At 50.2% G+C, this 27,915-nt stretch overlaps 2 long non-coding RNA genes across 3 annotated transcripts; one reads left to right on the forward strand and one right to left on the reverse strand.

The window, feature by feature from the left end:
- Window positions 1–1,313: 1,313 nt before the first annotated feature.
- Window positions 1,314–17,542, forward strand: LOC125964263 (uncharacterized). 2 transcript variants are annotated; one of them, XR_007477116.1, is made up of 3 exons: window positions 1,314–1,944; window positions 2,934–3,043; window positions 15,336–17,542. It is a non-coding gene; the product is annotated as an uncharacterized LOC125964263 (long non-coding RNA). The 2 variants fall into 2 exon arrangements; XR_007477115.1 differs by lacking the exons at window positions 1,314–1,944; window positions 2,934–3,043 and adding an exon at window positions 13,095–13,995.
- On the reverse strand, window positions 6,560–11,620 carry LOC117199567 (uncharacterized). The gene is made up of 2 exons (XR_007477113.1): window positions 10,773–11,620; window positions 6,560–7,860 (listed from the first exon to the last, which is right to left on the reverse strand). It is a non-coding gene; the product is annotated as an uncharacterized LOC117199567 (long non-coding RNA).
- Window positions 17,543–27,915: the final 10,373 nt, after the last annotated feature.

Genomic DNA, 27,915 nt, shown 5'->3' on the forward strand with positions numbered 1-27,915 from the left:
TAGTTAGCACTTCAGGAGGGCAGGACTTACATTTCCTGGAAGGGAGCAGGGAGGGGACCTGCTCTCGGCCACACCCAGCTACGTCAAGGCTCCGACTCCAGGGTGCTTTCTGCATCTCAGTGTTCCCATTGTATTTTATACTTTTTTATGTTTCCTCCCAGTCTTAGAATCAGCTGGGATAAAAAAAAGTACTCACTGCTGGATGAAAATGCATGGATAAGAGCTGGCCCACTCCTTTCAGACTCTCCTAGCCTTTGAGATGATTGAGGCCCAGAGAAGTCAAGGAAAGTATCTAAGGTCACACAGCCTATTCATTAGTGGCAAAAATGGAAGTTGGACCCAGGCAGGCTGGTTCCAGCATCTGAGCTCTTAGCCACGCCCCTGGATGGTCTCATTTCTACAGGCAATTCTTTATTCATTCACTCAACAAACACTGTTTTGAGTTCATAACACGTGCTGGGTGCTGGTCTGGGCATGGAGGACACAGATGTGAATAAGACCCAGTCCCTGACCTCAAGGGACAGTGAGGAGAGAGACAGCTAAAGAGTCATCTAGGTTGTCACAAGAAAAAACTTGGCCTTCTATATGAGGTCCGGGGTTGGGGTGGGCAGTCAGGGAAGGCTCCCTGGAGGAGGTGATGACTGAGCTGAACCTTGCCAGATGAGTAGAAGAGAGAGATTTGAGGGGAAGGGCAGTCCTGGCAGAGGGAACAGCAAGTGCAAACACACAGAGACAGAGACAGAGAGAGCATGTAATACAGTGGGGTCATAATTGTGCAATCAACTTATGATAATTCAGTTTGGCAAACTGCATTTTACATTCTTAAAAGAAAAAGAAGTAGGCTAAGCACGAGATGGGAGCAAGGAGCCTGCAGCTGGGCTGTTGGTCTGGCTCCCACAGGGCTGCAGAACCTGGGCCTCTTGTTCTGCTGATGCTGGACTTAAAGTGGTGGGAACCTCTGGGCTCTTGACAATTTGAGGTTGAGGGGGAGGATGGGGGTGGGTGGGGCCTCCCAAGCCACTTCAAAGACTGTGGCCTTTATCCTGGAGACCACGGGAGTCACTGATGGCTTCCTCAAATAAGTCAGAGTGGACTTTAACCCTGTGACCATCCGGTCACCCCACGGCCACTCAGCAGGTCCAGTCAGTACCACACTGCCTCTAGTGGAGATCTCTAAGGATGTCACTGATGGGAGGGTCACCAGGATGACCGAGACTGACGACATAAATGTGCGCTGACCCCACTCTGCGGAACCTGCCGAGGTTCAAGAGTTTGCCCGCTGGTCCAGGAGAGGCAGGGTCAGCCCCGCCCCCGCTCCCCCCCCATCCCCCCCACCGCCGTCCACACCGGCTCTCAGGCCTCGGCTCCTGGACATGCCGCCTCTGGCCACTAGGGGGCAGTATCCTGCAGTGGAACTGGCGTCCCACACGTGAGGGCCTTGAGCGAGTACCCTGGGCCTCAGTTTCCTCTTCTGGAAGCTGCAGCGGGGCTATGTGGGCTCAACAGAGCAGCAGAAACGTCCTGAGAACCTGCTGGGGGCTGGCCCTGTGTCTTCCTAAATGACTCTCCCTACACAGTTCCCACCAAGCAGTCGGGGGGGGGTCCATGCCCCCCACCCCTTGGAGCGCCCCTCCACCTGTTTTTTGGCTGATGGCATGTGGGATCTTCGTTCCCCCACCAGGGATGGAACCCGCACCCCCTTTAGTGGAAGTGCAGAATCCTAACCACTGGACCGCCAAGGAAGTCCCAGACCGCCTACATCTTGAAGTGGTTGCTGCCCCCCCTGCTAGCCCACGTGGAGGGCCCACTGGACAGCCAGCATCGACCGCGCGACCTGAACAAACCTCCAGGTGACTCCAGCTGAGGCCCCAGACAAGCCCAAACTCCCAGCCCACGGAATCTGTGAATTTAAGAAGTGGTGGTTTCAGGCCACGAAGTCTTGGGGTAATTTGTTCCACAGCCAGAGTAATGGGACCCCCATCCTACCCTTGGGAGGGGAGCAGCCCAGGAGTGGGACAGCAGAGTCACCCATCCCCACTGTGACCAGCACTGGGCAGGAGAAGCGCAAGGGCCTGGGGGCCGGGCGGAGGGGACGGAACCCTCCCCCTCCCCCTCCCCCTCCCCCCTCCCGGTGGAGCAGCCGCGGCAAGGATGCCGGCAGAGAGTCCGCAGGGGCACAGGCAGGGAGAGATTCCTGAGAGTGCCAAGTCCAAAGTCGGGGGAGGCGGGAGGTGAGGGAGAGAAGGGGCGGGCCCAGCGGCCTTGGAATTTGTCCCCAGGAAGCTCTAAACAAGGCGAAGGGCGGGGCGGACTGGGGTGGATTTGATTGAGAGACTCTCTGAGGACGGGAGAGGGAGTGGGGGGAGTGGGGGAGGGTCCCGGTCAGAGGCCAGTGAACTGTGAGGTTACAGCCCCATAAACACTGGATCCCCCTTCCCAGGTAGGTGGGTCCGCCTTAGGGTGGGGAGATTCTGCAGGCTTCCCCCTCCCCTCCCCCCTCTCCCCTCCCCCCTCTCTCCCTTCCCCCCGCCCCCCAGGCTCCGTTCCGTTTCCTGCCCAGCAGCCTTCCAGGGGCTGACCCAGCTCCCCAGACCCTTGACCCCATGAAGGAAATGCCCCAGACTGAAGCAGGCGCTCTGTTCTGGTCACTGACAGGGGGCACTTAGAGGGTACTTTTCCCCGACAGTTGCAGGGAGTAAGCCCACCCCGCGCGTCGTCCTGACCAAGTCGGATTTCTGAATGCCCCCTGGAACAAGCAGACACACACACGCGCGCGCGCGCGCGCGCGCGCACACACACACGCACCCCATGGTGGTGAAATACATGGGTACAGGGCTCAGACAGGCCTGGGTTCCATCCCTGTCCATCATTTACCAGCTGTGAACCCGGCCAAGTCCCAGACCCTCTCTGACCCTCAGTTTCCTCGTCTGCAGAGTGGGGTTTCTAAAGGCAACTGTTTCATGGGATTGTTGAAGAGCACCTGAGCCCCGGGGCACAGAGGCCCTCACGTGGTCGGCATTATTCACCAGCCAGCACCTTTCAAGTAAGGGTTTTAGAAATTCTCTCTGAGCTAGCGGAGGGAGGAGGAGGTGTTGCCGAAGTATCAGCTCCCCTGGGCACCGGGCCGAACAGAAATAGAGACAAGGATTTTGGAGGAAGAGAGAGATGGCTTTATTTTTCTGCCAGGCAGAAGGGAAGACACAGCAGGCTAGCGCCTCCAGAGCTGTGCCCCCCCTCCTTGGGAATCAATTACATGTGAGGCTCGCAGTCCGGGGGTCTGTGATAAGGATCAAAGTAGTGAAGGTCTTGCATTCTTCCTTTCCTTTGCATTATTTCAAAAGAGTCATAGCTGGCGTCACAGCCCCATTAACACTGGATCCCCCTTCCCAGGTAGGCGGGTCTGCCTTAGGGTGAGGGGATTACCATACAATATAGGGTGGTAACAATTACCATACAGTATAACCTAAGAAGATTTATTACACATTTGACAACACTTCCCATGTAATTTTTTTTTTTTTTTTTTTTTTTTTTGCGGTACGCGGGCCTCTCACCGCTGTGGCCTCTTCCGTTGCGGAGCACAGGCTCCGGACGCGCAGGCTCAGAGGCCATGGCTCACGGGCCCAGCCGCTCCGCGGTAATTGGGGTCTGACAGTCTGGTAATTGCGTCCGCTTGCCTCTCGTTTATTGGCCGGTGACCTTGTTTCTGAAATGCAAAAACTATAGGGGGTGATTTCTTACGAGGGGCATGTAGAATGTAAGTGCCCGGACATAATAAGGTTAGGGGGTGAGAGGCGCGGGATGTAACTCACACAGAGTTAGGGGTGATGGGTACCGAATGTGAATTACACAGTGTCAGGGAGTGAGGTTAGCTTTCTAAAGTACAAATCTAGTTACTACAAATTAGTGACAGTTAAAGTAAACCAAGGCGTGATTAACTCTTTCAGGCCAGGTTATGTTTCTTCTCTAGCCTATTCACTGTTCCCTTTATTTTCCTTGTTCTCAGGGGAGGGAAAACTTCATTTCTATTTTTGCTGCAACAAATTCCCCACTGCTGGTTCATTGCCTCCATATCAATGGAGGAAGGGAAGCGGGCGTCGTTCTTGTCTGGCTGAGGACAAAACTTCAGTTCTGCTCCACTTGACAAACACCAGCTGTCCGGCCCAGGGGCCCACCTATCTCCTATTTCAAATCCCCCCCTGAGAGACGTGAACCCCAAGAAATCTTTACTGGGAGGATGAGGGACGACGGTCTGTCTTCTGTAGCTTCCTCAGGCTGGCAAGGGGTTCGTAGACCCTACCTAGTTGGGGTCACAGAGCTCTCGCCCTGTCTTATTAAGGGCCCCAGGGTGACTTCTGTTGTTGTTTTGGCAGGATCTGTTCTGAGAAATGGCTGGAATCTTTGCGTCATCATTATCTTGATGTGAACCTATTGTAATCTGGAAGAGACAGAACTTAGCAAGTAGTTTAAAAAGACAGAGGCCAAAGATTAATAAAAGAATCATTGTAGCTGGGGGCCCAAGCAGGATGAAGAGCCATGGAACGTTTGGTAGTAATTTTGATCCTGATCTAGATAGAGACGGCGCTTGTGTTACCCTGTCTAAAGGAATGGAGCCATTTGGTGACATATATATAATTCTGTGTCCTCTTCTATTAGCCCATTGTGATTGATGTAGGTGTTAACAGACCCTGTTAGAAGTATTTGGAGGCGTGACAACCTAAACGTTAATAGACAAAATAGATCTCATTTCTTTTTAGGAGAATAAGCCTGAAACCCAGTCTAGGCCTGGTGCTTTGGGGAGACTTGTAGCCAGGTAGCCGGTTATCTAGTTTCATCAAAGTAGGTTTTAACCTTTGTTGTGGTATTAACATATAGATAACAGGAGCTATTGGTCACTACATATGTGTTTTCTCTTTTTGTTAACATATGATCTAAAGCAATTTTATCGTCTAAAAGTGTAATAGCTACAAGAGGAGACCTTTAAGAAGTAAGGTTGCAGTTACCAGCTGTCAGCAGACATTGTTTTGAAATTGGCCGGTGGCATCCCATATCTAAAACAGCTCAGAAAACTCAAGTTCTTAGCAATAAAAGGACTTGCCTAAAATCACACCATAGTGTCACCGTTAATGGTGTCAGTGTTTCTCTGGGTATGAGAAGATGCAAGAACTGGGGCTCGTAAAATCTTCTCCTGAAATTATTTAACTATCTCAAGGCCTGTCCTGTCAGTTTTTCCCAGAGCACAGAGTCCCTCGTTTCAGCTCTCCACCCTGAAGTCCTTGTAGAGGGTGTTGAAGGTCACCAGCTACAACAGCTCATGATGTAATCCTTGTAGAAGTAGATGGCAAGTGCCAGTTTTCAGTCAGCAGGGCCCCTTTATGGTCGTAATTTCAACCATGGTTTGGGGCATTTCCTGACCATTTTGTCCCATGGTGTTAGGAATGCTCCTTCCCAGGTCTGGTGAAGATTTTGCTGATAAGCCACTCCATGGGCTATTACTGGCCTAGGCCCTTCCTAGTATCCAGAAGTCTCTGGACCACCTGTCTTCCTAGTCTCTTATGGTCCAGGACAATACTCCCTCTTGTTGCTTCTTCTCATATCTAGAGTTAGACTATTGCAATCACTGATCTCATATGGAACTCTATATCATCATTTTATCAGAGGCTTTGGTAACATAAGAAACAATCATTTTTTTTTGAAATAGGCAGAATACAAATAACATAGCTGGCAGTATTAATAAAGTCATAAGGAAGAAGTCAGCCAAGAACTAACATTAGGGGCAGCCCAGTATATCCCAGGTCGCCTGACTTAGTCTGTTCTGCACCAATCCCTATTCTTCAGGGAAGTTATATATTGGCATTGTCCACAAGGTACTCAGCCCAGTCTTTTAGTGTTACTAGACTGATTATCCTTAGTATGATTGAATTGCTCCCAGCCTTTAGAGGAGCCTTTAACCTTAAATTACCATAGCCTGGTGTTAATTACACAAATGCAGCCCACAATTGTGGGAGGTTTTATTCCTCGGCTGAAATTTTGCTTGTTGCTGTGATTGAACTTTGAGTAATAGAGGAAACTTCGTATGTATGGTCAGGGTCAGAGCAGGTGTTATTAATTGGTCAGGTGAGGGGATCTCATCCAGTCATATCAGTAGTGGCCTGAACATGACTATAATTTTCCTTTTAGGATAGATTTCCTAAGAGGCAGCCAATTAGAGCCTTGGAGTGGAGAAGTCCACTCAGGTAACCCAGAGGTACTAGACATAGGTAATTGGCCACAAACCCAACAACTGGATTGATTTTTAAAACTAGCATAGGGGCTTCCCTGGTGGCGCAGTGGTTGAGAGTCCGCCTGCCGATGCAGGGGACGCGGGTTCGTGCCCCGGTCCGGGAAGATCCCACATGCCGCGGAGCGGCTGGGCCCGTGCGCCATAGCTGCTGGGCCTGCGCATCCGGAGACTGTGCGTCCGGAGCCTGTGCTCCGCGACGGGAGGGGCCACAGCGGTGAGAGGCCCGCGCACAGCAAAAAAAAAAAAACAACAACCAAAAAAACTGTCATAGCATCCTGCCTATGATAGAAAAACATTTGATTCATATGCAAAGGTCCAAGAAGTCAAGAAAACATTATAAATGAGCGTATGAGTCAGGTCCAGGATCTTGGGGAAGCCGTCTACTTCTGATGTTGTCTTTTTCTCATCCTCGTGTGAGTGCAGTTTCGCCTCTGTTTGAGCGTTGTTTTAAGGTGATTTTGAGGTCAGCCATCCTCTCTATAGGCCAGTCCAGTGCAGGGGCCCTTTGTGAGTGGAAGTTAATCCAAGAGTTAATTCCCTTTAGTTTTACTGTGTACGAGCTAGTTAAGAGTACCTGATAAGGGTCCTTCCATCCAGTCTGGAGATAGTCCTTTAAATCATGTCTTTTCCAGTATGTATAATCCCCTGGTTGTAGGTCGTGGGCCATCTGATCTTCATCCAAAGAAAAATGACGGAGATAAGCTTTAGAAACAAACTTAGAGTGCCCTTCAATAATTCAATTAAACTTTTTAGCAATAGAACATAACTGCAAGGAACTATCTGGGAAGTGAGTCTTGGTAAACACAGACCTTAATGAACAAACCTAGAATTTAATATTCAGTAAAACATAATTGATTTTCTTCATTGTGAGGGCATTAACCCCGCAACCAGGGAAGGCTTTATCCCATCAAATAAAAAATGAGGTTTATCAGGGAGCCGGAAAAAGCCAGGCAGCCCTTTTGGATTTTGCATAGCCCTGACTGTTTGATTGACAGCTATTGTTTACCCATTTTAAATTCCCTGATTTAGGAGTGGACTGTTGTCATGTTTAAGGACAGTCAGGATGGCAAAAGTCTGACAATGAGAGGTTAATTTTTGTAGAAGCAGAATGAACTTTATCTATGCGGGCCGCGATCTTCATAGATCATCGAGAGATAGTACTTATTTACTTTACCTAAGTAACAAAAGATTTTAAAAGCAAATGTAAGTCACTTAAAGGCAAAGAAATTTACATAGTCTGTTATTAAAGCAGCATCCCAAGAAAACTTTGTTCTCTAACAGAGAGAGAGAACCAAATTTCAGTCTGGTGTCAATAAACTTGGCCTGATGATTTATACAACTGTATTGTATCATATAGGCTTTTTGCTTCCTGAAACTTTTATAAGGAGTCTCAGACTGAACTTTTAAAAGACCTCTCAGGAAAGTCCCACCAAAGGCTTGTCACAGATTTCGCTTACCAGATATAGGTGAATTCCTCCCTTTTCAAGGTCCCGAAAATACCTTGAGATTTCTGTACCTGTTAGTGAGGTAGCCTTCCTAATTTATCTGATAAAGGTGCTGGGGACCTAAGAGTTTCCAATCTGTGGAGGGAGCAAATAGAGAGAAAAGATAAATGTTTTAATTTTACCCGTAGGTGTAAATTACCAAATTGTTGTAAACCATAAGTAGCTTGAGGAGAAGAGCTTCTTTATATCCAGTTTAGCATTATGGTCTGAAAGTCAGAAACTTGTATTTATCCAAAAGTTCTTTTTATAAATCTTCTTGAAGAAGCAGCATCTTTGCAAAAGCTTCAGAGTGAAACTGTGTCTCTAATGACAAAAGACTTATGGCAAGTTTAAAACTCTGACTACAATGTAATTTACAAGGTAACTTGGTTACTGTTGTGACATATGATGCTTAAGATAATAACTAGAATTATGACTGATAACATTTTACCAGGACATCAGAATACTTTTGAAACTCCATATGATTTCTAGAGTATCTATATTAGTAACAATTACCATACAATATAACCTAAGAAGATTTATTACACATTTGACAACACTTCCCGTGTAATTTTAACATACCAAATGAACCTAATTAGTGTAACATCTCTCTTTGGGATGTTTCAGAGGCCGTTTGAAGCACCCCAAAGTTAGCTAGAGGTCAAAGAAACTTCATTACAATTTGATTTGGGAAGTTTTATCAAAAACACAAAAGGGTTTAGAACACTCAGTCAGAGAAGATCACACATCGCTGTGAAACGATTGCTTTTCACTTACCCAAAGGACAATAAAAGATTTAAAGGCAAATATCGAACTGATCACTTAAAAGGTAAAGAAGCTTAAAATCTGTCATCCAAGGCAGTTCAACACCTTAAGAAAACTTGTACCATGCATAAAACTCTTTTCCCAGGGTCCACTTTCCACAAACATTTTTTATCACTTTCTGTATCCATCACTTTATTTTCCCATTCAGAAACAGCCACCTGTAAATCAGACCTGCTTCCTTTTCCCTTAATAAAATGCAATTCCATTGCTCATACCTTCTTTACTAAAAACACACATCCTACTTTCCTTAAGCAACCATGAACTGTCCTTTATATCAGCACTCTGTAGACCGGTAAACGTACATCCAAATAATATTTAAAGAATGTGCTTTCTTATAGAAAATATCTCAGTGTGGCACCAAACACATTTTTTAATAGTTCTAAACCTTTTGTTTCTCTGTACAAGGAAGCCGAGGTTCAGTAATTCATGTTTCAGTATCTTATTTTATTTGGAAATGGCCTAGTTATTTAATAACTTGCATCCTTTAACTTAATTTAGCACAACTCTAAATTTTCAAGTTGTCAGATATCTGGAGAGGTCATTTTTAAGTAAATATTCCTAAAACGTAAGTATTCCTAAAAAGTTCATCCAAAGCTCTTATCTCATTTGCAATTTTTTTTCTTAAAAGTTTCTTCACATCGAGTTATTTTCATTGCTGACAAATTTGTAACAGATATAATAAGATCTTATTTAGTTTATATTAAACCTAGGCACAATAAAAGTATTATCCTTAATGTTGATGGCTCTAAAGACATGTCTATATTAATTAGATTAACAAACATTAATAATTAATATTGAATAATTCCCAGGTCACGTGAACCTGAAATTTATTTAATTTTTCTTGTATTTAGAATTGTTTGATTTGTAAGTGCTTTTCTTTTAAGCCAATTAAATAGAGCTCATTTACAAATTATCCCCAGCAATATTATCCAAAGACAGAAACATATACTGAGACATACACAGGTATCCAGACAGACAGAGATCTCGTAGTTTCCACTTGAGATTTAAAATGTCTCTTTGCCTCTTTTTTTTTTTCTTGGCTTGAAGTTCTACTAATTAACCCCAGGCTGAAGTCTCAGGCAAAGTGGGCTTTGTTTGTAGCTCAAGGACATGATAACAGTTAACTTCAAGCTTTGTCCTAGGCATATTTTTGTTCTCTCAGGGTCAGAATTTTGGAGAAAAGTATTTTAACAAGCTAGCTTTTTCTAACTGCACATGCAAAAAGGACTGGTTTTGCAATTTTAAGAAAAGCTTTATTTTAACCAGTTTTCTCCAGAGTCTGAAGAATATTGTGGCCATACTGTCAAAAATCATCTTTCTCTTTCTGTGGTCACGGTTGCACAGCTAAAATTTAAACCAGAAAGTGCTCAAATTGGCTCTGATAACAGGAGCAGACTGGCTGATAAACTGTTGCCCCAGCAGGGATTGTCCTTCTGGGGAGGTGCGGTCTTAGTTTGATCAGAAGAATCTGGGGGTGAGGGAACTTGCAGGACTGGGGAAACCTTCCCACTCCCCTGAGAGTTGGGAGAAGTTAGAAGAGGATCCTTTAGAATGTCAGGAGAGTTTCGTTTCTTTTCTTTTCTTTTCTGACTCCTCAGGCTTTTGATTATGGGGTCACCTAGAGCAGGATTATAATAAAAGGGGCATAAAGTCCTGAACATAAGGGAACCTCAGTCCATTTTTCCCATCCCGTGGCCATAAAGATCTAATTGTAGGAGACCCATTTTCAGGCCATTTCCTTTGTCATTGGATCATAGCTATAGGTGGACCAGTCATTTAAAATTTTCCCTAAGTGTTCCCAGGTGGGTGGAACCTTAGAGGAAGCGCTTCCCATTTTGGCTCGAGCAGTTGGTAACAGACATTTGATATTAGCACGCTCAAATCAAAACAAACCTTCACCTCATCAGCTGGAAGTCACACATAAAACATAAACCATAAAAGGAAACAGCAAAGGGATGCTCAAACAAGAAAAAGAGAAACATATGGCGGAGACCCGCCCAAACGTGATTTCCGAGTCCCACTCGACCTGGACCGTTGCCCCAAGGCGGCGTCTTACATCAAATCTCCCTTTGCAGGGAGCATTCCACATCAGGATTTCCCTTTGCACGAAATCCTCAAATTGGTACCTTAGTTCCCCTTAAGGGGACCGTCGAAGGTCACGGAGCGCAGTCCGGGAGACTCACCATAGGTGCTGACGGGTGCGTCGCGACTTCCCTACGTCCTCTTTCTGATCCTCCAATATTCAGTGTTTTCTCGGAGTGGAAGTCCAGGCCGGCGCGGCCAAGAGAAGAGAAGGTGTCCTCAAGGCAAAATGAGCCTCGGCAGCTGCTAGGTCAGCCTCTCCCCCGTTCTCCGCCGCAGCCGACAGGCCGGGTGTGATGGGGCGCAGCCCTGCAGCAGGGAGTCCCTGGCGATCTGGCCTCAGAGAAATCCTCCAACCCTCCGCTCTCCCGAAGGAGCCTGGCGTGCAGAGAGATCCCCGAGCTTCCGATCAAGCCGAGGGGCCCTGCGGGGCTGCCTGTACGCGAGCAGACCCCGGACGAGCCCCCATTTTGTTGCCGAAGCATCAGCTTCCCTGTGCACCGAGGCCGAACCGAAATACAGAGACAGGGATTTTGGAGGAAGAGAGAGATGGCTTTATTTTTCTGCCAGGCAGAAGGGAAGACACAGCAGGCTAGCGCCTCCAGAGCTGTGCCCCCCCTCCTTGGGAATCAGGGAAGATTTTATATGTGAGGCTCGCAGTCCGGGGTCTATGATAAGGATCAAAGTAGTGAAGGTCTTGCATTCTTCCTTTCCTTTGCATTATTTCAAAACAGTCATAGCTGGCGTCAGGCCATCCCGGTAATTGGGGTCCGGCAGTCTGATAATTGTGTCCGTTTGCCTCTGGTTTATTGGCCAGTGACCTTGTTTCTGAAATGCAAAAACTATAGGGGGTGATTTCTTTTCTTTTTTTTTTATAAATAACAATGGAATTTATTTATTCTTTTTACATCTTTATTGGAGTATAATTGCTTTACTATGGTGTGTTAGTTTCTGCTTTATAACAAAGTGAATCAGTTATATATATACATATGTTCCCATATCTCTTCCCTCTTGCGTCTCCCTCCCTCCCACCCTCCCTATCCCACCCCAGGGGGTGATTTCTTACGAGGGGCATGTAGAATGTAAGTGCCCGGACATAATAAGGTTAGGGGGTGAGAGGCACGGGATGTAACTCACACAGAGTTAGGGGTGATGGGTACCGAATGTAAATTACATAGGGTCAGGGAGTGAGGTTAGCTTCCTAAAGTACAAATCTAGTTACTACAAATTAGCAACAGTTAAAGTAAACCGAGGGGTGATTAACTCTTTCAGGCTAGGTTATGTTTCTTCTCTCGCCTGTTCGCTGTTCCCTTTGCTTTAGTTGCTCTCGAGAGAAGGAAGAAAAGTCTCACTTCTATTTACATTGCAACATGATTAACTCTTTCAGGCCAGGTTATGTTTCTTCTCTAGCCTGTGCATTGTTCCCTTTATCTTCCTTGTTCTCAGGGAAGGGAAGACTTCACTTCTCTTTTTGCTGCAACAGAGGGAAGGGAGCCAGGCGCGCGCGCGCGCGCGCGCGCGTGTGTGTGTGTGTGTGTGTGTGTGTGTGTGTGTGAACCCCCCTGTGGATCATAAATGTGGACTCGCTGTGTCTATACTCGCCTGTGGCTCTGTGTCCAGTCCCCACCCCTGTGAAGCCTCGGGAAGGTTGCAGATGGACAGCCCGGCGTGTCCTCCGTTTCAGGCCGTGCCGGGCCTCCCTGTAATAAAGACCTGTTTCTTCCTGGCCGCGCACTTGGCCTGGAGACTGAGGGTTCACTGAGCAATTCTGAGCTCCCGCCTGCCCGCCCCGGACACACTCGGGCCTTCTGTTTGCCCACAGCGGCCTGTGGGACGCTCACAATGCGGCCCTGTTCTCCCCTCCGCTCAGCCGCCGCCCCTCCGGGCTCTCTGGGAGGAGGCTGTGCACGCTGGGGGAGGCTGCCGTTACCGGTTTCCAGGAAGACACGCGCGCGCGCGCTGTGTGTGGCTGGAGACAGGGCACCTCCCCGTTGGCAGCCCCTTGGAATTAGGGGCTGATTTGTTAAGGGCAAAACACGTGTTCCTCAGGCAGGGCCGCCGGTCAGCTCGCTCAAGGGCAGGCTTGCCTCTGCTGAGCCCGGCACGTGCTGAGCCCACTCGGACACTGGGCCTCGGCATGGGCTGTTCCTCTGATCTTCGCGGGGCTGCCTCTCGGTCGCCTGCAAGCCTGAGCTTAAGCGGTTCCTCCTTGGGTTGGGATCTGCCGCCATTGACCGCTGTCTGTCTCGCGGCCCTGTTGGATTTTCCCCATATATTTAGCATCTCTCTTGTCCCTCGAGAGGGTGAGCTTCGCGGATCACAGAGCTGTCTTGTTCATGTGCGTCCCCAAAGTGCAGCACAGTGCCTGGCTCAAGAAGGCCACAGTCGAATCTAAACTATGACACAGATGAACCTATCTACGAAACGTAGGGAAGAGTCTTGTGGTTGCCAAGGGGGAGGGGGTTCGGGGAGGGATGGAGTGGGAGTTTGGGATGAGCAGATGCAAACTATTGTATAGAGAATGGGTCAACAACAAGGTCCTACTGTAGAGCCCAGGGAGCTATGTTTAATATCCTGGGATAAACCATACTGGAAAAGAATATGAAAAAGAATATATATATTTGTATAACTGAATCACTTTGTTGTATAGCAGAAATTCACACATTGTACATCAACTATACTTCACTAAAATTAAAAAAAAAAAAGGCCACAGTCAAGATTTACTAGATGAACGAATGAATAAACCAACCACCCTATTGAGAAATCAACCTATGAGTCAGTGAGGCCAGGATTCAATGGATCAATTACTGCGTTAATGAGATCAGGGCACACAGGCAGGAATCCTTGCCTGATACGTCTGTCTTTAATCGTCTGATCTTCCCCACTTCATCTCTAAGCCCTTCCAGGGCAGTGGAGGGGCCAGGGGATGGCACAGATGGAGCTAAAGCCATGAGAGAAGGAGACAGGCAGGAAAAGAGGCCGGTGCTTCCCTGGAGGCGCGGGGACTGGGAATGGGGCTCTTAAGGGAGGGCTGGTCAGGGAAGGCTCCCTGGGGGAGGTGAGATAATCCCTGGGAGGAATCCCAAGAGAGATACTGCCGTTCAGCAGGGGGTGGGAGCTGTGTGGCTCTAGCCTTGGGCTCAGCAGGGTTGGTGCAAGAATGAGGCCTGGATTTGCTCTGCACGGTCTCAAGAAAACCAGGGTCAGTGGAGGAAGCCCAGGAGGACCCATTTCATTTCAACACAGGGGGACTTGTCCCAGGACAGAGCCATGCAAAGATGGAATGAACTGTCAGAGAAAGGAATGAGCTCTCTGTCCCTGGAGGTATGTAAAGCTACATAAGGAGAGGAGGGAGGGGTTAGCCTAGGCAGAAAAGCTGCAAAATCTGTTGTAATCCAGAGAATCTACAGATCTATAATAGAAACCTGTCTAGTACAGGCAGAGGAGGTATTTATCAGGTAATAACCGTACACTACTAATATAAATATGCATACAGATGATCATTACAGTTTTTTTTACTTTTTTAATAATGGAAAACATCCTGTCTCCTAAATTCCACCTTTTGAAAGTTATCTTTATGCAATCAGCATGTGTGTATTCAGGCCTTTGGCTGTAAGAATCCTCAATGCAGTATTGTTTGCAACAGAGGAAAAATTGGAGACAGCCTGAAAGTTCATTTATATGTTCATTTTCTGTCTCCCTCTAGATTGAGCTCCAAGAGGGTGGGCCCTTGTCTGTCTCATTCACTGCTCTATCTGTCATATCTAGTGGGTATACGAGATACAATGCAATCTTTTTTTTTTTAAGTTTTGTATTCTTTGATGAGAGGGAGGGAAAGGGAGAGTGGGAGAGAGAAATGCAAGAAGTGCATCAAAATGTTAACAGCGATTGTTCCTGGGAGATGGAATTAAATTTTGTTTTATGCTTTGTTGTACTATCTACAAAAAACATGTATTATGTTTATAATGTGAAAAAACTTTAAGTAAAAATAGAATGACATCAGGGTAAAAAAAATTGCTTCATTTGCTGAGCTCTGAGAATAGATTTTTAAAGCCAAACTGAATCGCGTAAGACTATCAGAGCGTCCCTGGTGGCAGCCTTTTGCCATCTGGCTAGGATAACACGAGAACAATCCAACTCATCTGGGTGGGGAAGAAAATAATTTGCAGTTTCGCAGTGGCCGCCCCTAAAACCATGCCCTCCTCCCAAGGTGGCTTTTTTTTTTTTTTTGCGGTACGCGGGCCTCTCACTGTTGTGGCCTCTCCCATCGCGGAGCACAGCGCAGGCTCAGTGGCCATGGCTCACGGGCCCAGCCACTCCGTGGCATGTGGGATCTTCCCAGACCGGGGCACGAACCCGCGTCCCCTGCATCGGCAGGCGGACTCTCAACCACTGCGCCACCAGGGAAGCCCCCAAGGTGGCTTTTTTATAACCTCCTTTGGGTGCAGACTTGACATTTATCTGTGCAAACAAGGCATCCATGCTGTTTGGGTATTCCAAAGCACTTCTGCTCAAGGCAGATAACAAAACACAGATAACTCCACTAACAGGTCTCTGCCTTCGAATTTGTCTTCCAAAACAAGCAAGCTCTCTCACTGTTTGGGGAGAAACCAACCTGTTTTGAATTGTTCAAGACTGTGAGATGGCCCTCTCCATTTCTCCAGGGCCAGAGGGATTAGCTTCCACGCAGGGCGCTCAGAAGGATGGCGGTCACCCGCTGGAAGTCACCATCACCACTTACCATCTGGGAAGGTACAGAGCTCCCTATCACTGGAGGTGTGCAAGCCGAGGTGGGGAAACCCCTTGTCAGGGACATTATATAGGGAATTCGAGGGTCAGGTTAGGGGCCGTGCCAAGGGCTGAATTGTGTTTCCTCCAAATCCAGATGCTGCAGCCCTAACCCCCTGTACCACAGAATGTGACTCTGGAGATGGACCTTTAAAGAGGTGATCAAGTTAAAATGAGGTCACTAGGGTGGGCCTTAAGCCAATAGGACTAGTGTCCTCATAAGAAGAGATTAGGACCCAGACACACACACAGAGAAGGTGATATGGAGACACAGGGAGAAGAGAGGCTTCACCTTGATCTTGGACTTCCAGCCTCCAAAACTGTGAGAACATGAGTTTCTGTTGTTTAAGCCCTGTCTCTGTGGTCCTGTGTTATGGCGGCCCTGGCAGAGAGGGTACTAGTGTCTCCACTGTCCGGGTGAGAGAGCCATGCTGGTGGGGCAGGGGGAGGGCGAAGTGATACGCCCAGGGTCCCACAGCTACTGGCACGTCCAGATTTTAGTCCAGGCAGACCTGCCCCAAGTCTTTCTGCTGTACTTGGGATTCGCCATGACGGACGCCCTGGCAGGACTTTGTACAAGATTCTAGAACTGTCTAGAGGAGGAAGGGGACTTGGGGACACCCAGGGAAGCCTTCCTAAAAGAGGTGTCACTTAAGCCAGGCTTGGAGGAATAAACCCTCAGCAGGAGAGAGGAGGAGGCCAGCATCCTCCAGGACAGCACAGAACCTCCTGCCAATCCCAGGGCTCGGCTCCCGGGAGCGTGTGCATGTGCTAGCACGTGACAGGATGTCCTGTCACGTTGCACAGAGAGAAGCATGTGCAGACACCACCCACCCCAGCAGTGGGCTCCCAGGTTCTGACTCCTGGAAAGAGACCTGGTTCTAATCGCAGCCCTGCCTCTTTCTGGCTGTGTGCTCTCAGAGGAGTTATACAGCCTGTCTGAAAAAACTGTTGAAAGTAAACGCCCTTCACAGGATGCATTCATTCCTCAGGTGTGTATTTCTCGTGCACCTGCTATGCGCCAGGCGCTGCTGTAGGCACTAAGGAAAGAACAGGGGACAGAGTACTGCTCCGGACCTATCATTCTAGCCAAGGACCCACAGGGAGGAGGGGAATGTAGCCACGTGGCCAGGGAGGCCTCTCTGCAGAGGGGCACTCTGCAGAAGTCTGTGGGTGGAGACAAGAAACAGCGATGAGGGCGCGGTGCTCACCGCCGGCCAGCATCCGTGCTGTTATTTCTAGACACGCCCCCTCTTCCTGCCGCTGCAGCTTCCGTCCGGCCACTCCTAGGATCGACCACCCCAAGCGCCTCTCCAAACCACCTGCTACTTTCTTGACATCAAATCCAAGAAACAAGCCCTCCTCTTGGCTTAAACCTGAAGTACTAGTGACCAGAAGGGACCTCAGAAAGGACCGCTCGTCTCTCTCACCTCCAATGAGCTCCTCGTTTGCCCCGACCTGGGGACCGAGGGCCCCATCTGGTGTCCCTGCTGTTGAAGAGATGGCTTCCCAGGGAGCTGGCACCCCATATTGGAGAGAGGCTGAGGCAGCCACCCGGCTCTGATGAGCCCTGCTCAGATCCCAGGGCTGGTTCCCCTGCCAGGGTGACAGAGCCATTCCCGCAGCTGGGGGTGGGCAGAGTCCTCCAGGGGAAGCTGGAACCAGGCCAGTCAAGGAGAGGCAGGCAAAGGAGCCCACTAGCTCTCTCTGGGTTCTCACTTTTCTTTCAAAGCCTCCAGCCCATTGCCCGGGGTGGCGGGGTGGGGGGGCAAGGTGCACTCAGCCTGCTGGAAAAGTCCAGGCTTCCTTCTTGCCAGCTGCCTCCTTCTTGGAGAAGCCTCCGTGACTGGAAAAGCCAGGGTGCTCAGAGCCCGGTGGGAGATCAAACCTACCAAGGCCTTTCCCTATTTTTACATCAAGTTGTTCGGGAACTTTTGGTTGTTGAGTTGTAATAGTTCTTTATATAGTCTGGATTTTAATTTCTTATCAGATGTATGATCTGCAAATATTTTCTTCCATGCGTTGTCTTTTCACTCTGTTGATGGTATCCTTTGATGCATAAAAGTTTTTAATCTTGATAAAGTCCAATGTACCTATTTTTTCTTTTGTTGTCTGTGCTTTTGGTGTCATATCCAAGAAATCATTGCCAAATCCAATGTCATAAAGCTTTTCCCCAATGTTCTCGTCTAAGCGTTTTATACTTATAGGCCTATGTTTAGATCCATTTTGCAAGCTGTGCCGTGTTGCAGTCAGGCTTCCGTTTGAAAAATAATCTTCTCTATAGCTTTAAAGTGATAACTTTGTACCGGCGATGCTTTGTACCGGCATTGTACCGGCAATGGTGTTAAATAAGGGTCCGACTTTTTTGTTTGTATGTGGATATTCAGTTTTCCCAGCACCGTTTGTTAAAAAGACTGTCCTTTCCCCATTGGATGCTCTTGACACTCTTATTGAAAATCATTTGCCCATGTATTCGAGGTTTTATTTCTCGGCTCTCTATTCTATTCCATTGGTCTACATGTCTGTCTTTAAGCCATTACCACGCTGTTTTGATAACTGGAGTTTTATAATAAGTTTTGAAGTCAGGAAGTGTGAGACTCCTAACATTATTCTTTTTCAAGATTGTTTTCACTATTCAGGGTCTGTGAGATTCTATATGAATTTTAGGATGGATTTTTCTATTTCTATAATAAATGTTATCGGGATTTTTGTGGGAATTGCACTGACTCTGTAGATCACTTTGGGTAGTATTGATGTCTTAACAATATTAAAGATAAATTTTCTTAAAAGGCCTTTAGTCATGCAGCTGCTGTGGAAAACAGTTTGACAGTTCCCCAGAAAGTGAAACAGAATTACCAGATGACCCAGCAATTCCACTCCTAGGTATGTACCCAAAAGAGCTGAAAGCAGGAATCCAACAGATACTATACACCAGTGTTCAGCATTATGCACAGCAGCCAAAAAGATGGAAGCAGCCAAAGCGTCCATCAGCGGATGAATAAACAAAACATGGTCAATCCATATGATGGAATATTATTCGGCCATAAAAAGGAATGAAGTGCTGACACATGCTACACAATGGATGTACCTTGAAAACACCATGCTAAGTGAAATAAACCAGACACAAAAGAGCAAATACTGTATGATTCTACTTATGTGAGATACCTAGAGTAGACAAATTCACAGAGGCAGAAAGTAGAATAGAGGTTATGTGGGGTGGAGGGCAGGGAGGAGTGGGGAGTTATTACTCAGTGTGTCAGAGTTTTTGTTTGGGATGATGAAAACAGTTGCGGAAACAAATAATGGTGATGGTTACACAACATCAGGCTATTATAATTTTTTAATTTTTTTTTTTAACTCTTGTTTTTCTCTTAGGCAAATTAAAAGTTCATCAAAATGCAAATAAGTGTGCTCTGCTGGGATGAGATTAGAGGTGAATTTTTTCTTTCCTTCCCTATTTTATTTTATTTTTTATTTTTTATTTTTTGGACGTGCCACCTGGCTTGTGGGGTCTTAGTTCCCCGACCGGGGATTGAACCTGTGCCCCGTGCCGTGGAAGTGCGCAGTCCTAACCACTGGACTGCCAGGGAATTCCCTTTCTTTTCCTATTTAAAAAATGTCGATGTGCTTTATTGTATTGCTTTTATGATCAACTCTATGTACATGTAATTGTCAACACATCCAATGGAGGTACTTTCCTTATCACCTTCCCACCCTTCCAGCCCGACCCCGGATACCCGGGACCTGAGCTTATCCGGGGAGCACGGTATGCAGTTGACAACTGTCCTTTCTTGTTATTCTGAGTCAGCAAGATTCAGGCAGGGAACAAGGCACCCAGGTGAAAGCGCAGGCCTGACCTCCCCACATCTTGGTGACTCAGTGGCTGTAAGCGTCTCTCCTCCTCCCAGCCCCTGCCCTGCACAGATCAGCCTCCAGGCTGGAGAGGATGAGCACAAAGAATGTCTGTTTCCCCACAGGCCGGGAACGGCCTTCTCCACCCAGATCAGGATTCCTGAAAACGCCGTGGCACGGAAGCTCTAATGAAACGGGAAGGCACCCTGTGTCAGCTATCAGTGATGCCACCACAGAACAAGATCTGCAGGCTCATCAGCCCCGTGGCTTCCCGATCACAGGAGGAGAAAAGGTTTGGGAGTCCATTTAGGGCTGCTGACTCTTTTCCTCCCCACCAAGGACATTCTGTTTAAGACTTTCATCTAGTGGCTTCCCTGACGGTCCAGTGGTTAAGACTCCGCACTTCCATGGCAGGGGGCACAGGTTCGATCCCTGGCCGGGGAGCTAAGATCCCACCTGCCGCCTTGCCATGCGGCGAGGCCAAAAAATAAATAAATACATAAAGACTTTCCTCTAGAGTCACCATTATTTCCTAAAAGAAAAAACATTTAAACATAGGAAGGACTTAACCTCAGAAGAGGGAAAATAAGAAAGGAGAGTTGTCAACTGCACACTGTTTCCAAAATAATTTTGGAACAATGTATCTTAAAAGTTTGTTTGGGGGCTTCCCTGGTGGCGCGGGGGTTGAGAGTCCGCCTGTCGATGCAGGGGACACGGGTTCGTGCCCCGGGAGGATCCCACATGCCGCAGAGCGGCTGGGCCCGTGAGCCATGGCCGCTGGGCCTGCGCGTCCGGAGCCTGTGCTCCGCAACGGGAGAGGCCACAGCAGTGAGAGGCCCGCGTACCGCAAAAAACAAAGAGTTTGTTTGAAACAACCCAAGTAGTCATTGCCAGATGAATAGGTAAACAAAATGTGGGACAGCCATACAATGGAATATGATTCCCTCAGGGTCCTGATACGTACGAAGGTGCGCGTGAACCTCAGACACCTGGTGCTCAGTGAACGAAGCTAGACACAAAGGGCCACGTACTGTGTGACCCCATCCATCACTGTGTGCTCCCATCCATCACTGTGTGCTCCCATCCATCACTGTGTGCTCCCATCCATCACTGTGTGACCCCATCCATCACTGTGTGCTCCCATCCATCACTGTGTACTCCCATCCATCACTGTGTGACCCCATCCATCACTGTGTGACCCCATCCATCACTGTGTGCCCCCATCCATCACTGTGTGACCCCATCCATCACTGTGTGACCCCATCCATCACTGTGTGACCCCATCCATCACTGTGTGCTCCCATCCATCACTGTGTGACCCCATCCATCACTGTGTGCCCCCATCCATCACTGTGTGCTCCCATCCATCACTGTGTGCTCCCATCCATCACTGTGTGCTCCCATCCATCACTGTGTGACCCCATCCATCACTGTGTGACCCCATCCATCACTGTGTGCTCCCATCCATCACTGTGTGCCCCCATCCATCACTGTGTGCCCCCATCCATCACTGTGTGCTCCCATCCATCACTGTGTGCCCCCATCCATCACTGTGTGCCCCCATCCATCACTGTGTGCCCCCATCCATCACTGTGTGCTCCCATCCATCACTGTGTGCCCCCATCCATCACTGTGTGACCCCATCCATCACTGTGTGACCCCATCCATCACTGTGTGCTCCCATCCATCACTGTGTGCCCCCATCCATCACTGTGTGCCCCCATCCATCACTGTGTGACCCCATCCATCACTGTGTGACCCCATCCATCACTGTGTGCTCCCATCCATCACTGTGTGCTCCCATCCATCACTGTGTGCTCCCATCCATCACTGTGTGCCCCCATCCATCACTGTGTGCTCCCATCCATCACTGTGTGCTCCCATCCATCACTGTGTGCTCCCATCCATCACTGTGTGCTCCCATCCATCACTGTGTGCTCCCATCCATCACTGTGTGCTCCCATCCATCACTGTGTGACCCCATCCATCACTGTGTGCTCCCATCCATCACTGTGTGCCCCCATCCATCACTGTGTGCTCCCATCCATCACTGTGTGCTCCCATCCATCACTGTGTGACCCCATCCATCACTGTGTGCCCCCATCCATCACTGTGTGCTCCCATCCATCACTGTGTGCTCCCATCCATCACTGTGTGACCCCATCCATCACTGTGTGCTCCTATCCATCACTGTGTGATCCCATCCATCACTGTGTGCTCCCATCCATCACTGTGTGACCCCATCCATCACTGTGTGACCCCATCCATCACTGTGTGCTCCCATCCATCACTGTGTGCCCCCATCCATCACTGTGTGCTCCCATCCATCACTGTGTGCTCCCATCCATCACTGTGTGATCCCATCCATCACCGTGTGATCCCATCCATCACCGTATGATCCCATCCGTCACCGTATGATCCCATTCGTCACTGTATGATCCCATTCGTCACTGTATGATCCCATTCATCACTGTGTGCTCCCATTCATCACTGTATGATCCCATTCATTCATCAGAAATGTCCAACATAGGCACATCGATAGAAACAGGGAGGAGATTGGTGGTTGCCAGGGCCTGGGGCAGGGAGGAATGGCGAGTGACTGTTCGTGGGTACCAGGTTTCTTTTGGGGGTGATGAGAATGTTCTAGAATTAGACAGTGGTGATGGCGGCACAGCCTTGTGAATATGTCAAAACCCACCGAACTGTGTACAGTACTGTAAAATGACAAAGTTTATGTTTTGTGAATTATCCCTAAATTAAAAGTACGGTTTAAAACAGTAAATGTAGGAAAACAGTTGTGAATGTACCAAAACGACGGTCTCGAGTTATCCTGTGATCCTCGAGGCACAGGGCACTGGGAACCCTCTTCACTGACTGTTCATCTTGAGTTGTTCTGCTGCACGGATTTTGTAACTGTTACAGATCCACTTTCACAGATATGATTCATCGGAATAGAAGTGAGAGAGCTCACTTGTCCACTCAAGGCAGAATATTCTGAGCTGTCAGTGGTCGCGGGCTGGTGGCGTGGGGTCAACCCGGCAATTCTGGTCCGCCCTGAACTTGGCAGAGGGCAGAGAGGGGTGGCCAGGTACAGACCACGGCAGCGGTGTACTCGGACGTCTACGTCTGGACGTCTTCAGCGTGGGTGGTGGGCCCTGCTCCTGTGGCCCCTTCTGCCCACCCCTCCCCGGATCCCCTGAGGCTGTCCACGGATCCTCCGTCCACGATCCTGTTGGGAGTGGATTTTTGGTGTCCAGCGTAAACCGGGAGCTGCATGTCACACGGGGACCAACAGGGAGCAGCAGGGTCGCACAAGGCAGTGGGCCCACCTCGCAGAAACCCTGGGTGGAGGCTTTCTGAAGGCTGGGGCCCTGGCTGCCCGTCTGGGTTGCGGAATGAATGCGGGGGTGGTGGTGGGGGGAGGCAGAATCAGCTCTGAAGCAGAGGTTGTGCAGCCCCTGCAGGCAAGCATCCACCCTGCTGAAGCTCTAGGAGGTCCCAGGACCCCTCCGGGCGATTCACGGGTACTTGTGGGCCATGGCACCAGCAGCCTCAGGGGACGGAGTCCCAGGCATGCGCCTGCCTGGTCTGGTCTCGCCTCCCCGGCAGACGGGAGCCCCAGGTCATGCCAGCCACGTGTACGCGGGGCTGAGTGGAGCACGGGCACACGTGCAGTTGTGAGTGATGGTGAGCGTGTGTGAGTGTGTGAATGCCGCGTGTGCATGAAGGGTGTTGGTGAGCACGTGTGTGTTTGCTGGGGAGCAAGAGAGAGTGTGAGGGTTTTCCACGGCTGGGGACAGGGCTGGGAACAGGGAGGAGGGGGCTGCTGGGGGGCTGCAGGGGGTCTCCCCACCTCCGGCAGCCGCCTAGGCTTCTGTGTGCTCTGGTGGGGCTGTTCTCTCCAGGCCGCCCCTCCCTCTTCCCTTCCCCGCCTACACCCCACCTCCACCCCCGGGCGCCCCCGTAGTCTCTCTCTCTGTCTCCCGCCCTGTCTGTGGGCCTTCAGACCTCCATCTCTCTCCCCCTCCGTCTGCCTCTCTGTGTCTGTCTGTCTCTCTCATTCACCTCCCCTGGAAGGAAGGGCTGACCCAGGCCCTGCCAGGCTCTCTGGCGGCAACAATCCGGCTGTTCGCAGGTTTTAGGGGGCCCCAATGACTGCATTCAGGCGGATGGGCCACTCTGGATGTGGGGACAGACACGATCATTAAAGACGGTGCCGGCAGCCAGCACAGCTGGCACCGGGGTGCCCGGGAGAGCGAATGAAAGGGAGCTGTCTGCTCCGGATGCCCCACAAGCCCGCCCACGGAGCCTGGGGGCTCCAGAGAGCCCAGACCGAGAAGCTGCAGGAGGGCAGCCTTGTGTCTGCTCACCCAGCCACAGAGCCCTGTGCGCGCCCCCGGGCACACTGCGGTCACAACCCCATCTCATGGGTGGGAAGACTGAGGCCACACAGCACAGTGAGGGCCGTTGAGACTGGGGAGAGCCCCACTCACCTCCTGAGTGAGAGGAAGGCCTGGTAGCCAAGGGGGACTGTCCACCCTTCAGTCACCAAACGTCCCCTGACGCTTCCATCACCACCTAAGAGGCCTGACTAAGTAACCTCCCAGAGCTGAGTTCTCTCCCTGGGAAGAATTCTGAGTCGGATATAAAGATACTGAAAAGTTCTCCACCCTGTCTCATTCACTCACTCATTCATTTATTCCATGAACACGCACTGGGCCCTCCCAAACCCCAGGCGTGCGTTGGGCCCTGGGGACCCACAATGAACCTGGACTTGAGAAGTGGTGATGGGGGGGCCATGGGGCCCTCCAAGGCCCGGCCTAAGGCCGCTGCCTCAGGAAAGCCTTGCCTGACCCCTCCCCAAGCCCCGGCCCTCCCACCTGCCTTTCGGTGGAAGGCGCTGGCTGCGGCTGTCCATCTGTGTCCCCTGGCCTGTGGCCTCGTGGGCCCAGCATGGGGCCTGCCCATGGCAGCAGCTCAACTGTGCTGTTTGTATAAGGGGTGCTGACAGCATTTTCTAGGTGAAATGCGAGGGTTCATGCACTGGTGAGAGGTTATGAGAGCGCTTCAGACTGGTGGGGGGAGGGCGGGGAAGCAGGGGCAGGGGTGGCGTCAGAGGCCAGGGCAGTGGCCTGGCCTTGGACCGCGAGGACGCTGCTTCTGACCTGGAGCCGCCCCAGACGGGTCCTGCCCTCCTGGGCTGACCTTGGCCTTTCCCGGAGGCCGGCCACCCCACACTCCAGAGCCTAGGGATGCACTCGTGCTAGATGTTCGCAGACGGGGAAGCTGAGGTTCAAAGACGTGATCCGTCCAGATGCACAGCTGCCCAGAAGCAGAACTGGAATTCAAATCCAGATGTGTCTGACTTCTCCCACTGAACGAAACAGCCTCCCGTGGGTCAGGCCTAACAAAGTAAGAATAATAGGAGCAACAGCAACAACGGTCCTCTGCAGATGAGCTTCCCGTGTTTAAACGCACTTTCTCCGGGACTTCCCGGCCGTCCAGTGGTTAGGACTCCGCTCTCCCACTGAAGGGGGCCCCGGTTCGATCCCTGGTCGGGGAACTAAGCTCCTGCACGCCGCATGGTGTGGGCAAGAAGTTAAAGTTTAAAAAGAGAAATAAACACAGGCGCCTTCTCAAACTTTATCTCCCTGGAAGCTCACTGCAGAGCTGTAGGGAAACAGCCTCAGAGCGGCCGCACTCTTGGCCCATTCCCTTGGCAGGAAGCGGCAGATCCAGAGCACGTGAGGCCGGCCTGGTTCCTGGGCGGAGCTGCGTCAGGACCGCTGGGCAAGGAAGGGGGAGCAGCCCTCCGGCTCCCCTCAGAGGCCAGCCGGCCACGACTGCCTGCAAACTCACTGGGAGGCCTGGACATCAGGGTGGGAGTAGCAGCCCCTGGGAGGCGGGGGAGCAGCCCGGTCACACACTCCTGCCCAGCACACCCCCTCCTCCGCTCGGGCTGCGTGTCCCAGCCAAGCTCGCGTGCAAAGCCGCCAGGGTCCATCCCACTCTGACCTGTTTTCCTGTCAGCTGCTGTCGGGGTTAGGTCAGGCCAGCTCTGGGTGTCCTGCCAAAGCAGAGGTGGCCGTGGTGTCAGGTGCAGCGTCCTCTGCCCTCCCTGCCGTTGCACACCCCATCCCGTCCACGGCCGAGAAGTCTTTCTCCTCTCAGCTCTCTTGTCAAACTCTGACGCAGCTGTCGCAACACTGCCGGAATGACACCGTCTCCAGGAAGCTTCTGGACTCCCCCAGGTGGAATTATCCTGGCAGCTCTGTCCCTGCTGTTATTGCCATTTCAGGTTTAGCCATCTCTCTGGCCGTCGTGGTTACAGCAGAGGTCCCCAACCCTGTCGGGCGGCTTGACTCACTGTTTTTCCTGGGGGGGGGGTCACTTTAAATCAGGGCATGTGAGGGTATGGGGGTTCCAGACTCAAGTGTGGGTCACGCAGAGAGAGAGAGCTACGGAGATGTCCAGTCAGATTGAGAGGCTCAACGGCCACTTCACGATGGGAGGAGGCCTGGCTGCCACCACACGGCCCAAAATCCAACAGCCTCTGCTGCGATGGGTCAGGGTGCCCTGCTCTGCCCGGCAGCTCAGCTGACCCCTTAAGAAGCTCAATTTCCTTGAATAAGCAGACATCAGACATACTCTGGACCACGCATGGTTCACTTGCTCCCCTTGGCAGTCATGCAAGGTGGGTAGCACCATTGTACCCATTTTACAGATGCGGAAACTGGGGGCACAGAGACGTCAGGAAGCTTGCTCGAGGTCACATTGCTAGTATGTGGCAGAACTGGGATTGAAGCTCTGGCCCTGTGGTGCTGCTGCCCGTCTCCTTCACGAAAGCCCTTTGTTCATCACCGAGGACCAGCTCCCCCTGGCAATCAGAACCCAGGGCAGGGAGGGCAGGCGTGGGGGCCAGGAGTACTGGTGTCAAATGTGACAGTCCAGCCTCCATCGGCAAGCATCCTTCTGCCTGTGTGGCTTTAAGCAAGTTGCTTAACCTCTCTGGGCCTCAGATGTCTCCATTCTAGAATAAGGATAGGACAATACCATCCATTCAGCATGCAGTGAGCACCTCCTGTGTGCCGGACCCAGTTCCAGAACCCAGGAACACAGGCGTGATCAGGACAGGCAATACTGTCTCCCCAGGAGGTAGGAAGGACAGAGCTGTGGCCATACCTCGTCCACCGCAGCCAGGACAAACACCTTCAGAGGTGGGCGGCTCTGTTTAACGCTCCACCGGGTCTTGCTGATTGTGCCTGAGGAGAGTGAGGATTTGGAAGATGCAGGGGGGAGGGGATGCCAGGTGGGAGCAGTGCATAAGTAAAGGCAAGGTGGCCGGGATGGGTGGGCAGCCCAGGGTGAGGTGCCCCTGCTCTAGGTACTGAACGTGAGGCCCTGGGGTTGCAGTGTCCTCTCTGCATCCCTGGGTTGGGGGTGAGGTGACAAATGGCAGCGTCAGGCTGGCAGTCCCTGGGCATGTCCCTCGGTGCTGGAACCCCCGTCTGATAGCTTCCCCATGTGTTCCCTGGACTGTTCCCAGCAGATCAAACCCACCTGCCTGGCCGGGCCCAAAGCAGAAACACCCATGGGTCCCAGCTGAGAAAATCTGTCTTTTGTTTTCAGAATCACTTTCTCTCTGAATATAAAAGCAATAATTGTTTGTCGTCAAAATAAAGTTGGAAAAGCTAGAAGGAGGCCAAACTCATATGAAAAATCACGTGATCACCCCATCCAGACCCCCAGAGACAAACCTTATTAATATGTTGGCAAACAGGCCCTCCCCACCCCACACCGGGTGTCTCCTGTACACTTTTCAAGACAGTTGAAATCAAGCTGTACCTGGAATTTTGGGTTCAGCTCTTCTCATATAACATATAACACGTCAGCATCTAAAATCATTCCTGATTCTTTCCAATTACAAAATTATGATCTTCTCATTGCAAAAACAAATCAAGTGGGACTTCCCTGGTGGCGCAGTGGTTAAGAATCCACCTGCCAATGCAGGGGACACGGGTTCGAGCCCTGGTTCGGGAAGATCCCACATGCCGCGGAACAACGAAGCCCGTGTGCCACAACTACTGAGCCTGTGCTCTAGAGCCTTAGAGCCACAACTACTGAGTCCACGTGCCACAACTACTGAAGCCCACGCACCTAGAGCTCGTGCTCCGCAACAAGAGAAGCCACCGCAATGAGAAGCCCACGCACCGCAACGAAGAGTAGCCCTCGCTTGCCGCAACTAGAGAAAGCCCACGCGCAGCAACAAAAGACCCAACACAGCCAAAAAATAAATAAATAAAATTTAAAACAAAACAAAAAAAAATCGAGCACTTACAGAGATGTGGAACAGAGAAAGCCCAAGAGAAAAAGGAAAGGGAAAGTTTCACAGTCCCCAGCCGGGAGGCGATGTCCCTAAGGATAGCTGTGTCAGCCCCCCGCGAGTGTACACCAGCAGAGGCATCAGGATCACGTGGTCTGGGTTCAGATCCTGCCTCCACAGGCAGCTCATTCACTAACCTCTCTGGGCCTAGTTTTTGTTTTGTTTTTTAAAGTTTGTTTTTATTTTTTATTTTATTTTTGGCCGCACCGCGCAACTTGTGA

This window comes from Orcinus orca, chromosome 4 (genome assembly GCF_937001465.1).
Source record: "Orcinus orca chromosome 4, mOrcOrc1.1, whole genome shotgun sequence".
Taxonomy (NCBI): Eukaryota; Metazoa; Chordata; class Mammalia; order Artiodactyla; family Delphinidae; genus Orcinus; species Orcinus orca.